Consider the following 14,390-nt stretch of genomic DNA (forward strand, 5'->3'; position numbering starts at 1 on the left):
TTATGTTTGCTCAAACTGCATATGTGTGATTGCATATTTTTGGGTATTTTCATATGTCAATATTTAATTCACTGACATTCCTGTATGCTTGGAAGAAAGGTAGATTGGATTTGGCACAGGACGCCTGCCCATATTTGTTGATCATTGTTGGGCTGGAAAAACAATGATAAAAAGTGTATGAAAAAAGCTCTCTCCAATATTTCCCTTCTCTTCGCCATGGTTACACTGCCCGTTCTTTCCGTCTTTGGTCCTTCTACAAAGATTCCAGGGCTCTTTTTCCACCATAATATCAGAATATTTTTTTCTCTTTTAAAGGCTGTAGGTGGGGTGTGATGGACTGTACCACTATCATAGAAGATTTTTTCAGGACACATCGCAGTTCCATAGTAGAATTTATCAATAGTAGAATTCCATAGGACATTATTTACCAACATATTACCCAGTGTGAGACTCTGCCAGTAAACCTCAGAGCATTGAGTTCTCCACTGATAAAGATGGCTGTCTGAAGTCATGAAATCCACTGCTGGGATGCCTGAGAGACAGTAATTGAATCTTGGCTGGAATTAGGCTTTCTATTAGTGTTGATCTTTGGGAATTATGTGGTAAAAAGGGAAAACTCCTTTACTTTAGTCACTTTGAATGTTCAAATGTACAGAACCTGCAAAACTAAGCAATGAAAAAAATCCATCACCACTCTCATGATAGCATAACTCATAGTCTCTGCTGTTATGTAACAATACACACTTTCAATTTTCTTATCGCCTGTCTCCAGAGAGAATGTTGTTAGTGCTGATGACCTTGAATTAGACCTTGTTAACTCTGTAAAACAATCTTCCTCTGCTTAGATTTTCACTCAGATTGATTTTGTTCTCAGATTATTCCTGGCAGGACTGAGTTTCTAGGAAATGAAAAGTGAAAGAAAAAGTACAGAAGATCAGCCCTTGAATATACAACATTGTGCAGTGAGATTGTTAAATGTATTAGCTGCTATCCTGTGCTAGAGCCTGTCGTGGTAAGCAGTGGATGACAGGATCTAGCACAGATACTAATGAAACACTGTTAATGAAAGCTAAAACACTTGAGTCTTATTTTAGTTTTCCATTTCCCTTTCATTTGTGATGTACTGTACAACAGGCCACAGAACATGCACAAAAACAGATATGCACACATTCACACCAGGCAATGACAGTCTGCCCAGTCAGAATCTGAGCTGAGGTATCAGAATTCTGAATTCCCTGAATTCTGTCATGGATCATCCACAATAAGGGCAAAGTTTGAACACGAGGATCCCCAGAGCCTAGTAACATAAATCTTGGAGCAAAAGCAGATGATTAACTTCATAGTTTGTGTGGTTGAGCCAAAGTTGAGCATGAGGATATGTGAGTCACCATTCTTAGAAATGGATCCAACTTCAGACAGGCGTCAAAAGTAAGAGTATACAGTGCTGGGGCAATGACACTTCAATGATCAGAAGGATAACAAGAGTTTTAATGCATTGAAATTGATTTTCTGGTGATGCACACTGTCATGGAACTATTAATTTTTTAAGGATCACTTACTGACGTCAGACAGCTGCCAATTCTCCAGACTGGAAGGATGAACAGTTTATCCCCCTAGGTACCATATTTCCATATTTCGAAGCATTGGAATAATACATGTCATACAGCAACATAAAAACAGGAAGACAAGTATCACAGCCCCTATAATCGGTGTTAGTAACTTAAAAGAAAAACATTCCCCCTGGCCCAAACAGTGATTCTAACCAGGAGAGAAAAGCCGGTGTATCTTTTATGCCTCTCTCTTTATTCACCTTGTCTTTTAGTTCTTTTAAATGCTGAATAGCGAGTGTAAGATTTCCGTAATCATAGTCATTAGCTGGAATATATGTACAACAGGAGTCTCCTACTAAAGCATAGACTCCTCCAGATGCTGCATTTTGAAGGTCCAGCACGAACCTGTTCTGAAGTGCCATTAATCTAACTCCCCTTAATTCTTGTTTGATAGCGTCTAAGCCTTCTAACATGATATTAATAAAAGAGTACATTTCATAAAAAGTCGCATGGGTGAGGCTGTAGAATGAGGCATTAAAGCACATATATAACAAGATGCATTAAATTTCTTTAACTTTACAGTATGATTTATAAATTTATACCACAAATTACGCATATCCCCCTCATTATCAGTTTCATTCAGCCAGTTTGTATACAAAGAGGCTTCGTGTTTAGATTCTTCCTCTTTTGGGGTGGTGACAGGCTTCTACATAAAAAGGAAAAAGGCTGTGCACATCAGTCCCAAGCAGGTTATCCCCATCTGTCCTTGTGGAGACATCACTCCTGCGCTTTGTTCAGTTCGTTTGTGACCTTTTTACAGTGGGAAGCATGAATCCAGGGCACCATTTCTGTGACCTTCACAGCAGTGGCAGTGGTCAGCAGCACCTGGTACAGCCCCCTCCACCTGAGTGAACACCATTTCTTTTTCCTGAAGTCTTTCACCAGAATCCAGTCTCCTTATTCACTCATTAGTTCTTACAGCACAGGTAAATCCCTGTGGGCTGGAGCCCAGCATAATCCTAGGCTTTTTTGGTCAACATTGGTCAACAGATTGGTCAACAACTGGGTAATAACTCTTAGAAAAATCTACACATTGTTCCCCTGCCTCAGCTGTGACGTTTTGTAGAACAATTCTAGCTGAAGTTGTAAAATTTCTCTTTGTTCCGTTCCTGCAAAACATCTTATTATGAACAAACAAACCACAATAATCATTTGCATCTAGGGGAATCACTCCCAAGGGTAACCCCCCTTAAAGCTATATTGTTCTACCCATCAGGTTCTGCCACTAGATAAGAGAACCTTTCCCATGAAATCATTTTTTGACCTTCATGATCCCTTCAGGGCGTACAATTAGCACAGAAGCAGCAGCTTTAGTCCACATGTTTTTCAAACAGGATATTAACGATATGATCATAACGAATAATACCAGACCCACAAATATGTATTGAACCAGAGACCCTCTCCATGTTCCTAGCACAGACTGTAGCCATGCACCAATACCCCAATCATCTGGATTGCAGGATTTACGAAGAAAATTATTTTCGCAGTAATTAATTTATTATATTTACTATATTTATTATACACGTGTAAATTAATTACTGCGGAAATAATTTACTTCGTACACTGTGCAGAGTGCCGTATACTCCTAGTTGCGGCACACACGATACATACAGTAAAAAGCCTCAGGCACTGTGTTAGATGTGTTTTCGACGTTATATATGCGTTTATTAATGTCGTCGATTTTACGGTTGCAATTCGACGTTGATTATACGTCGAGGCGACGTATATATACGTATAGCCGTATTTTCGCCGTGAATATACGTATATTCGACGAATCAATGCCCACTGGGTAAACTCTTGAGCAAACTCTGAACCAGCTCTAAGGAAACTAATCCGATTAGACGTTACTTTGACTCATCTTTTTACGCTCAGTGCTGGATTGCTCAAACTCCAGCTAGGGTTAGGGTTAGCATTCCCACGCTACTTAGACACTTTGTTTACGCTCAGTGCTGGATTTTGGGAACTTCAGGACGAGTGGGAATTTTCTCCTATCTGTCAATTCTGTTTTGTTTTGGAGACTCTTGGCTGCCTATGTTGTACAGTGCAGCGTGAAGGAAACATTTTCCAAAACTGTGTCAGCTCAAAAGTTGTAAGAAAACCTCTCCAGCTGCTTTAACTCTCTTCATTTTTGTCATTTAATGTGACACTCGATGTATAACTGGAGCCTCACATATGCAAATGGTGAGGCTCCAGTTCGACACCACTTTACAGTATCTGACAAAAGCATGGCAGACTGTGCCATGACCGGCAGATAACTTCTGCTTATTTTTACCATATTAAACATTGGAAATCCTCCCACTTGCATTTGTGACACTTGATTTTGACTCCACCTAAGACACTCTTAAATCTTCAAACACTTTTCTCTTCTCCCGCAACACTCTTGTCTGTCGGCACTATGTGGCAGCATTGCATGACAACCCATCTCACCACAGAAAGGAACCTAACAGCTTTGGTAAGAGAGGAGAAAAGAACATAGCCCGTACGGGGATTGAACCCATGACCTTGGCGTTATTAGCACCCCGCTCTAACCAACTGAACTAACCGGCCTCACGACGGTGGTCCTCTCTGTGCTGCAAAAAATCGAACTCAGGGAATTTCTTTTGCCCTCCTTTGAATAGAAAGCCGTGTAATTCAGTGTACGGGCTTTCTCGTGCAGTTTCATGGTTCTTGTAACCCAAATCCTACACTGGCCTGAAGTGTCCCCCCATTTCACAGCATTTTTCAGCTGATTTAAAATGTACCTAAAGGAGAAGCATTATTGAAGACCATCAATTACCAAGAGCTTTTGTCAAAGGTTTTGGTGGTCATTTTTAATGACCACAGAGCACTATGACCTCGGTTTTACATCTCATCCGAAAGACAGCGCCCTTTTACAACACAGCGTCTCCGTCACTATGCTGGGACATTGGGACCCGCACAGACCTCAGGGTGAGCGCCCCCCCGCCGGCACCATTAACACCGCTTCCAGCTGGAAGCTTTGTTTTTCCCTGTAGCTTACCCTCATCCGGGTACTGACCTGGCTCACACCTGCTTAGCTTCAGTGGGTTTTCAGTTGCGAGTTGCAAGGGGATGCAAGTGATGGAGCCGCTCGCTGCAAAAGCCACTGCATTGGCCGGGAATCAAACCCAAGCCTCCCGCGTGGCAGGCAAGAATTCTACCACTGAAACACCAATGCTAAGTGTCTGGGCCTTCAAAAAAGACGCTTTTTTGGTGCTCTGTGCAAAAAGCGTCGACATATGCTTCCAGCTGCAAAATGCCATTTGCGGATGCTGAAGAATTTATTTCAAGGCAGCGGGTACAAGCGATTGGGCGTTTTAAAACCACCAGGAACAACAAAGAGGCGCGCTTCTTTGCTTGCGCCGGAACACACCGACTGGAGGCGGACAACGTAGTCGGCAGGATTCGAACATGCGCAGGGAGACCCCAATGGATTTTTAGTCCATCGCCTTAACCACTCGGCCACGACTACAGCAAGCCCCACAGCCGCTGCGTTCTTGCTACAATCTTACCTGGATCGCGAGGCGCCGGCGGAAGCCTATTTCAAAGTCGTTCTCCGTTTCAAAAAAACATTTCCAAAATACAAGCCTTGCAGACAGACACGCCTCAGAGGACTTAAGGGTGGCTTCATGTCGGAATGATAAAGTCTCCCCGTCCGGACATGAAAATGCCACTTTGTTACACACAAAAAAAGAATCAACAACAGAGAAATGCCCACAAGCATTTGAAAAGCCGCACCACGTCGCACTTGAAATAGCTCTTACATTAGTGGTAGACGCAGGAATCGCCTTTTTATTTACGCTCTTACCAACGCGATGGAAAGCAAAACAAAGCAAAGCAGAGCAAAACAAAACGAACAAACGAAAACCCTCACGTCCCGCACTTGCATATAACGCCGTTACGTGCCCAAGCGGTATTGTACGTCATCCTAGCACTGCACGCCGGTGCGTATGGTATATGGGAACGAGCACACGCCACGAATCGTCTCGAATCACTCCCTACAGCTGTAAGGTGCCTTGAAGCGTGCACCCCCAACATTCTTCTTTGCTCATCTGTGAAAGGTAAACTCTTGAGCAAACTCTGAACCAGCTCTAAGGAAACTAATCCGATTAGATGTTACTTTGACTCATCATTTAAGGGATCCTTGTTAATTGGAGAAATCAATGATTTCGAATGAATTCTGTATGCGTTAAAAGACAGCTATACACAGAAAACATGCAGGACACTGCTCATGATGTTTTTCCAAGCCATCTGACCAAGCCTGCCCACTGAAAACTGCAGGAGATCGTGTAAAGACGTTCAAGTTTGTAACTACTGCACGCACAGGAAGCAGAATAAATTCCTCTATTCAAACTGTCAAAGGTTTGCTTTGCGAACGCTGCAGGACATCGCACAATCTCTTTTGAACAGGGACAAACGATTTCTTATGGGGCGCAGTAAGTACAGACGTTTAAAAAGCTCCACTCATGCCAATGATGCAGCATGAAGAAGCGCAACCTAAAGTTTGCATTCCTAGCACTGTTGCAACCTAGCACTGTTGCATTCCCCGCATCAGTAGCTAAGAGAATATAATTTACGACTCTTGTTAATGCAGTTTCAGAAACCAGACTGAAATTTCTCAAGTATATTATTTGAATCCATTTGATGTTGGGCAACAACTATTCTTTCAAGACTTTTAGATTGAAATGGGACCTTTGAGACAGGCCTGTAGTTGTTAAGAACTTGTGGATCCAAATTTGACTTCTTAAGGAGCGGTCTAAGAACCACTACCTTAAATTGATCATGTACGACGCCTGACGCAAGCGATGCATTCATCATACTAATTATAGGTCCTGCCAGTCCTTCGAGGGAATCTTTGACTAGCTGAGTGGGGATGGGATCTAGCACACAGGTGGTTTACTTTGTCTTACGTCTGTGTTCATGAGTCCACCATAAGAAGAAATCTGAACAGGAGTGGTGATCATGCGAGGTCACCATGGAGGAAACCACTGCTCTCCCCAACAAAAAAACCACCACTGCCCCTCTCAAGTTTGCTAAAGACCACATGGATGTTCCACAGCAACTCCTGGAACAATGTTCTGTGGACAGACGTGACAAAAGTTGAACTTGTTGGTAAATGTGCACAGCGTTATGTTTGGAGATAACAAAACACTGCATACCAACTCCAAAACCTCATCCCACCTGGGAAGCATGGCGGAGGCTGTACGGCTTGCAATCATCGAGGGACCGATGAATTCCGAGATGTATCAGGAAATTCTACAGCAGAATGTCAGGGTGTCTGCCTGTGATCTAAAACTCAAAAGACGCTGGGTCTTGCAACATGACAAAAACAAAGGAGTACATCAACAACAGAGTGGCTGAAACAGAAGAAATTCCGTATGTTGGGATGGCCAAGTAAGAGTCCTGACACACACGCTTTCACTCATATGAGCTACACGGCTACCAAGATGATCTCAGGTGCGCCGAGCTTGTACGGAACATATTGAACTGATCGACGGCGAATTGTCTCTCAGACAGGCTTTTCACCTCTAAGCTCCCTGACTGACAGTGATCAGCTAGGTAGTAAAACAGTCAGCTGCTTCTAAGCCTTAAACAGCTGCATCTCGGCGCTTCCACGGAGAGATGATTTGAAAGCCGAACATCGCCCATTGGGAACACCTTACTATCACTAGTTTAAGAGACTCTTAAGGTTTTGCAGAGGTGCCTGTCTAATAGCATGCGCTTTGCAAGCTATAGGTGTTTAGGCTGAGGCAGAATGCCTGTTAACAAAATGTTTTTCTAAAGGGGCCTCGCACTCTTTTCCAAGCAATGGTCACCATCCCCACCGAGTGTCACAATGTAGTCATGTCCTAGGACATCACCTGTTAGTCTCCATTTGTCTGCCACCAACACTTTAGGTTACGGGGTCACAACCGCACCCCGGAGACCAGAGGAGCCGTTGGCGTTCTGGCGGCGCAGATTGGGCTGAAGGTGGGGCGCTTGAATCTCGCTGTTGGAGGCCGTCTGAAACTGACCCAAGCCTTTCCCTTGAATTAAATGTAAATAAGAAATGAACCCCAGATGCACATGGAATCAATCACGTGTTTCCTTTGAGCCGTTTCAGAGACTGCTCCAGAGTTTACCTTGCACAGATGCGCAAAGATTCATGATGGGGGTGCACGCTTCCAGGCGTCTTACAACTGTAGGGACTGATTAGAGACAATTCGTAGCTTGTGCTCATTTCCCTCTATTCCCTGTGTTGCAGTGGTAGGATGACTTAAATTCCTGCTTCGACACGTAACGGGATTATAATCAAGTGCAGGAGCTGAGGGCTTTAGTTTTGTTTCGTTTTCCATGGCGTTCGTAAGCGCGCAAATCAAAGGCAATTCCTGCGTCTAACACGAATGTAAATGCTTTTGAAAGTGCAGTGTGGTGCAGCTTGTAAAATCCTTGTCCACATTTGTGGTTTGTTGATGTTTTTTCTGTCTGCCAAAGTTGCATTTTGACATCCGGACTGGGGGACTTTATCATTTGAACGTGAAGCCAGCCTTAAACCCTCTGAGGCGTGTCTGTCTGCCGGCACGAATCTTGTGAAAGGTATTTTTTTTAACGGAGAGCAACTTTAAAAAGGTTTCCGCAGCCACCTCGCAGTCCGTGTTTGATTATAGGAGGAATGCGGCGGCGGGGAGCTCGCATTTGTCGTGCTCGAGTGGTTAAGGCGATGGGCTCGAAATGCGTTGGGGTTTCCCCGCGCAGGTTCGAAACCTGCCGACTCCGGCGTCTGCCGAACGTCACCTTGTGCCTGCGCGGCAGAGGCGGAGTGCCGCTTCTCCTTTCCTGGTACTATAAAAACGCTAAATCGCTTGGCCCCGCTGCCATGGAAAGCAATTCTTCAGATAACCACACATTTTGCGTTCGCACCTCTGGTGCTCTACTTATGCCTTTGAAAACCTAATGAATAAAGCTGTAAGAACCGACACGATGTGTAGGTGCTCTTAAAGCACGCAGTAAAGAACTGTTAACAGCAAGGGTTTCAGTGGGTTAACTGAGGAGAAGGCGTGATCGCTATTTGTTGACTTTTTATTTGGTGTTAGAAACACTCTTACTGTGCATGACGTGCAACAAATGTAGCCACAGAAATTGCATCACGCTTTCATGTATGCTATTGCAGACACCAACGTTGCCTAGATAGAAAACCGAAATAGCCGTGGGTTTGCTTGCTGGTCTGAAGGATCTCTCTTCAAATCTCTATCATTTGTCAATGGAAGTAAAAGGCGCTGCAATCTGATACGTTCAGAATCAAACCCGCAGCTGTTGTTCGACTTTATTTCTTGACTAATTACAACTGAGTGTCGCATGAGCAGTTACATAAACTTGTCTGGTATATTTGAACACAAATGCCGTTCTTCAATTAAAACTAACAGTACATTGTCAGGGACATTCAGTTCTATACAAACAAGAGACAGACAAGAGAATATTTCTACCGTTCATGTGGACTACGTGTTGACTTACTGATCGGAATAATTGAAAGGTTCGGGCTCATAGCCGATGCAGTGCGTGCTAATTAGAACAGCAACGCTGAGCTCTCAGCACCGTACTGAGCCCAGGTGTTTTTCTAAAGCTGTCAGGTGCAGTTCATTTACATGAAGGAAATCTCTTACTGGGTACGATTACAATGCAGTAAGTAGCACAGACTACTTAGGGAGTAGCCCGATGCGTTTAAAAACGACCCGAGCCAGGCAGGAGTCGAACCTGCAATCTCCTGATCCGTAGTCAGACGCGTTATCCATTGCGCCACTGGCCCTGGTGTGACACTGCAGGACCGTAACCCAGTGAGATCAGCACTGCAACTAGTAAAATATTACCCCCGGTCCATTCTTTTCCAAAAGTGAGAAACACCTGTTTTCTACATTTTTTCTGTGTTAAAACCATATCTCTTTAAACCAAACCAAGAGTTTGTCTTTTGCTCTGATATTCTGATTCATTTCGATTTCAAAGAAAAAAAAAACTACCTTCCAAAGCATCATAAAATTGTCCCTTCTTCCAGACTCTACTTCTCTCTTGTAGTAGTACAGCAGACCTTTCCAGGTGAGCAGATCACAGAGTCCGAAATGAGCTTCCTCCATCAAGCAAAGTACCTGAACATGACTCTGTCATCATAAAAGCGCCCCTGTAATAAAGAAATTCAATCTGAAATCAAGAGGGCAGTTGCCTACTGAAATACAAGAAGTCATCAATTTTAACCTAGCAACACATTAAAGGCTGCATCTATACAAGTACGATTCTAGAAATGCTCACCAGATTACGTTTTAAGAAGGAACTGCGCCTCAGGTTCCGCCGAGATCTTAACTTGGATGGTAGGATTCAGAGTCCGGAGTGCGGACTGATGGCGCACGGAGGGTCCACATACTGTGGATCCCTCAGTTTTCTTCCGCGTGTTTAAACCGCCAGCGTTTTTTTTATATTTTTTATATTTGAACACAGATGCCGTTCTTCAATTAAAACTAACAGTACATTGTCAGGGACATTCAGTTCTATAAAAACATGAGACAGACAAGAGAATATTTCTACCTTTCATGTGGACTACGTGTTGACTTACTGATCGGAATAATTGAAAAGTTCGGGTCATAGCCGATGCAGTGCGTGCTAATAAGAACAACAGCAACGCTGAGCTCTCAGCACCGTACTGAGCCCAGGTGTTTTTCTAAAGCTGTCAGGTGCAGTTCATTTACAGTACGCCCCCTGTCTCAACGGTAGGACGGAGTCAAATACTGCCTCGACACGCAACAGCATTATAATAAACCGCAGGACTTGAGGGCTGTTCTCTTTGAATGTTCCAAGTCATTCGTAAGAGCGTAGGTCAAGGGCCATTCGGGCATCTCCTGTAACTCGAGTAAAAATGCTATTCAAAGTGCAGTGACTGAAATCGTCATCCACATGTCTCCGTTGTTGATTTCTTTCTGTCTAAGAAAGTTCTATTTTCATGTCCGAACGGGGAGACTTTATCATTCCAACTTGAAGCCACCCTTAAGTACTCTGAGGTGTGTGTCTGCTTACACGTATGGCGTAAAAGGTTTCTTAAACGGAGAGCGAACTTGAAAAAAGTTGCCGCCGCCGCCTTGCACTCCTTGTTCGATTGTAGCAAGAAGCCAACAGCTGGCGTACTTACTGTAATCGTGGCCGAGTGGTTAAGGCAACACACTTAAAATCTGTTTGGGTCTCCCTGCGCAGGTTCAAATCCTTTGCATTTGCTCTCGTGCGTGCATGAAAAAGGACCAGCGCTGTTTTGTTTTCGCTGGGACCTTTAACACTCTAAATCGCCTATACCCGCAGCCTGTGAAATCGATTCTTCAGCACCCACGAGTGACGCTTTGCAGCTGGACGCAGATAACGATGCTTTTCTGCAACGAGCTTTCCAGCTGAATTTTCTCGGCAGCTCCGTACTGAACCTGTTCTCCATTGCAACATAGCGGAGGCTCGTCACGTCTATAGCAAGGCTGTGTAGGACCGCATACGCCACAGTGACTTGTACACAGACCACATGAAAGGCAAGCAAAATACACTTTTAAAATTCCAAAGACTCACAAGGTCAGAGGAACAGCGATGACCTGAACAGATCTGTTACAGAAGTCTAGGTTGACCTTTTTAGAGCTGTAATTGCATTTTTGTTTAATAGAAGATCAAATCTACTCGCATGTACCAGCACCTTACAGTTTATTGATGTTTATTCTATTTAAGTAATAAGATTGCTAACGATGTTGGACTTTAGCCGGTGTTTTTTAGAACAAATTGCTTACTCTTCTGTAAGGAATATGCAGTACGTGCCTTTGTTAGTCATTGCTCACCATACCTGTAACTTTCTTATCTAACTCACTTCCTCAAATGGTGAAGGTCCACAAACATAAATGAAAAAAACCCAAATCCAAGTGTCTGTAAAAGCGCGGTGCTCCGCTGGCGCTGTTCCCTAGTGGCTTAAAGTGCCTGCCTAGTAAGCAGGCGATCCCTGGTCTGAATACCAGCGGTGCCTCTCTCCGTGTCTTGTTGTGCCGAATGTCTCATTTCAGACAAACATGTACAGCTTGGTTCAGTTTAATGCAAGAATTCATTTCCTTTCTGGAATAACTTGTTTTTGAAGAAATCCATACAGCTTGTGAAAGATGAAATCCATTTCTTGGTTGTCAGTGGAAAAAGATTGCCGGCTGCAAGAAGCGCAAGTGATTGTTTTCTTTGACCATAAACCTGCAAATGTAGGGCGCACAAAAGACTGTCAGACTCTGTGGTGCTGAAAAGTTGGTGGTTCAAGCCCCTCCAGTATGCGTGTCTCAGTTTTTCCAATGTAAACATCATCACCATCGCTAAAGAAGATGGCACAGAAGACTCCACAGCCGAAACGTTGTGCTTCTTTTCTTCTCTTTTCAGCATGGAGTAAACCTTTGCTTTATCCTTTGCAGCCTACGCATGCTGACACAGCTACCTTTCTCTTAACGCGCCTCAATCATTATTCACCAAAACCATCAGCAGAATGTGTCGCCTTTGTGGTGATGTCACTCCTCTGCTTCACAAATGTCCTTAGTGACGGGCCATTTCTTTCTGCCATTTTTCCGGAGCAGTTATTGATTGCTCCATCATTTCCCTCTTACTTTCCATCACTAGATTGAAAAGAAAAACAGAAACAGGCTGACAGGACGACAATCAAATTGCAAAAACTCATCAAAGCACTCGATAGAGTATTTGAATCCACAAGTAGCTACGAGCAACTTTGTCCTGGCTTGCATGAAAGTCGGAAAATGTCAAAAAGAAAAAGATGGTGGCTTTTTCATATTCGTTCTTTTATTTTTAGTTCGTTGCTTCTTCTGTCCATTGTCCTCCTGCCTGGCTCTTGACCTGTGACTGTTTGAACGCACACAGTAGACTTTCATGCAGGGGATTTGTCCTGAGCCTCTGTGAAAGACCCACCCACCCCCATAAATAACTGCTCTAGAAACACATGAATGCAAAACTAAAGCACAGCTTAAAGAGGAGCTTGTCATGACCGCCAGGCAGTTAAGACCAACTCTTAAGCAATCTAAACAGCACCAGCAGCGGGTGATTATTAACAAACGCCGCCGCACGAGTTAACCCACCTGCACACACTCCACCGTGCGGTACGCAGTGCTATTTTTACCATCTTTACCTGCTTCCCGCTGGTATTGAGTCTACTCCTTGAGAGCTCTACCTGGCGTTTTTTCCATTACCTCGTTTATTCTGGATATTGGACTCCCCTTCTGCCTTTTTGACTTTGGACCTCGCCTCTCACCTTGGACTGTTTGCCACCAGTGTTCTCCCTGGATTACGACTTACCTTACGCCTCTTGACCATGAAACAAAGCAAAGCAGAGCAAAACAAAATGAACAAACGAAAACCCTCACGTCCCGCACTTGCATATAACGCCGTTATGTGCCCAAGCGGTATTGTACGTCATCCTAGCACTGCACCCCGGGGCGTACGGTATATGGGAACGAGCACACGCCACGAATCATCTCGAATCACTCCCTACAGCTGTAAGGCACCTTGAAGCGTGCACCCCCAACATTCTTCTTTGCGCATCTGTGTAAGGTAAACTCTTGAGGAAACTCTGAACCAGCTCTAAGGAAACTAATCCGATTAGACGTTACTTTGACTCATCCTTTAAGGGACCCTTGTTAATTGGAGAAATCAATGATTTCGAATGAATTCTGTATGCGTTAAAAGACAGCTATACACAGAAAACATGCAGGACACTTCTCATGATGTTTCCCAAGCCGAAACACAGTGCGTTTTTCCAAGCCATCTGACAAAGCCCGCCCACTGAAAACTGCAGCAAATCGTGTAAAGACGTTCAACTTTGTAACTACTGCACACACAGGAAGCAGAATAAATTCCTCTTTTCAAACTGTCAAAGGTTTGCTTTGCGAACACTGCAGGACATCGCACAATCTCTTTTGAACGGGGACAAACGATTTCTTATGGGGCACAGTAAGTACAGATGTTTAAAAAGCTCCACTCATGCCGACGATGCAGCATGAAGAAGCGCAACCAAACGTTTGCATTCCTAGCAAATTCCTTTTATTTTTTGATAAATAAAGACAGTCTTGTTTAACAAACAACACACAACATTTTACATTGTCAATTCAATTCAAATCAATGTATTTCTATATAGCGCCTTTCACAACAAGGTTGTCCCAAGGCACTTAACAATGCAAGTTGTTAAGAGCCTTGTGTCTAATATGCCGCCTAGGTTACGTGCTGTCTCTTTGAGGCAAATGTTTAAATCCTCTGAGTTAAGTGCTGAAGTTATAGTAGTCCTATCAGTATTGTTGCCTCCGATCAACAGATCCTCATTTTTCTCAGAGTTGAGTAACAAAAAGTTTTCACACATCCAAGTATTTCCTTCCTTAATGCATTTAACTAAACTGATAATAGAAGAGTTGTCGTTTGGTGTAAACAAAATGTTTATTTGAGTGTCATCAGCATATGAATGAAAGTTCATATTATTTTTTCATATTATCCTACCTAGCAGCAGCATGTAGAGAGAGAGAGCAATATTGGTCCCAGCACTGATCTTCTGGTACCCCAAATTGAACTGGTGACATTGATGAAGCAGTACAATTATTAGATATTTGAACATAATGAAAACGATGAGTTAAATGTGAAGTAAACCACTGAAGGACGGTTCCAGATAAGCCAACCTCAAACTCAAGCCTGTGTAACAAAACAGAGAGGTCAACCGTGTCAAAGGCAGCTCTAAGATCTAGAAGGACAAGCACTGTTGCATTCCCCGCATCA

The 14,390-nt window shown here is 43.5% G+C and overlaps 2 non-coding genes across 2 annotated transcripts; both read right to left on the bottom strand.

The window, feature by feature from the left end:
• Positions 1-4,997: 4,997 nt before the first annotated feature.
• Positions 4,998-5,079, bottom strand: trnaf-aaa (transfer RNA phenylalanine (anticodon AAA)). The gene has a single exon. It is a non-coding gene; the product is annotated as a tRNA-Phe (tRNA).
• A 4,238-nt stretch (positions 5,080-9,317) lies between these two features.
• trnar-acg (transfer RNA arginine (anticodon ACG)) lies at positions 9,318-9,390 on the bottom strand. The gene has a single exon. It is a non-coding gene; the product is annotated as a tRNA-Arg (tRNA).
• Positions 9,391-14,390: the final 5,000 nt, after the last annotated feature.

This window comes from Lepisosteus oculatus, unplaced genomic scaffold, assembly GCF_040954835.1.
Source record: "Lepisosteus oculatus isolate fLepOcu1 unplaced genomic scaffold, fLepOcu1.hap2 HAP2_SCAFFOLD_48, whole genome shotgun sequence".
Classification (NCBI taxonomy): Eukaryota; Metazoa; Chordata; class Actinopteri; order Semionotiformes; family Lepisosteidae; genus Lepisosteus; species Lepisosteus oculatus.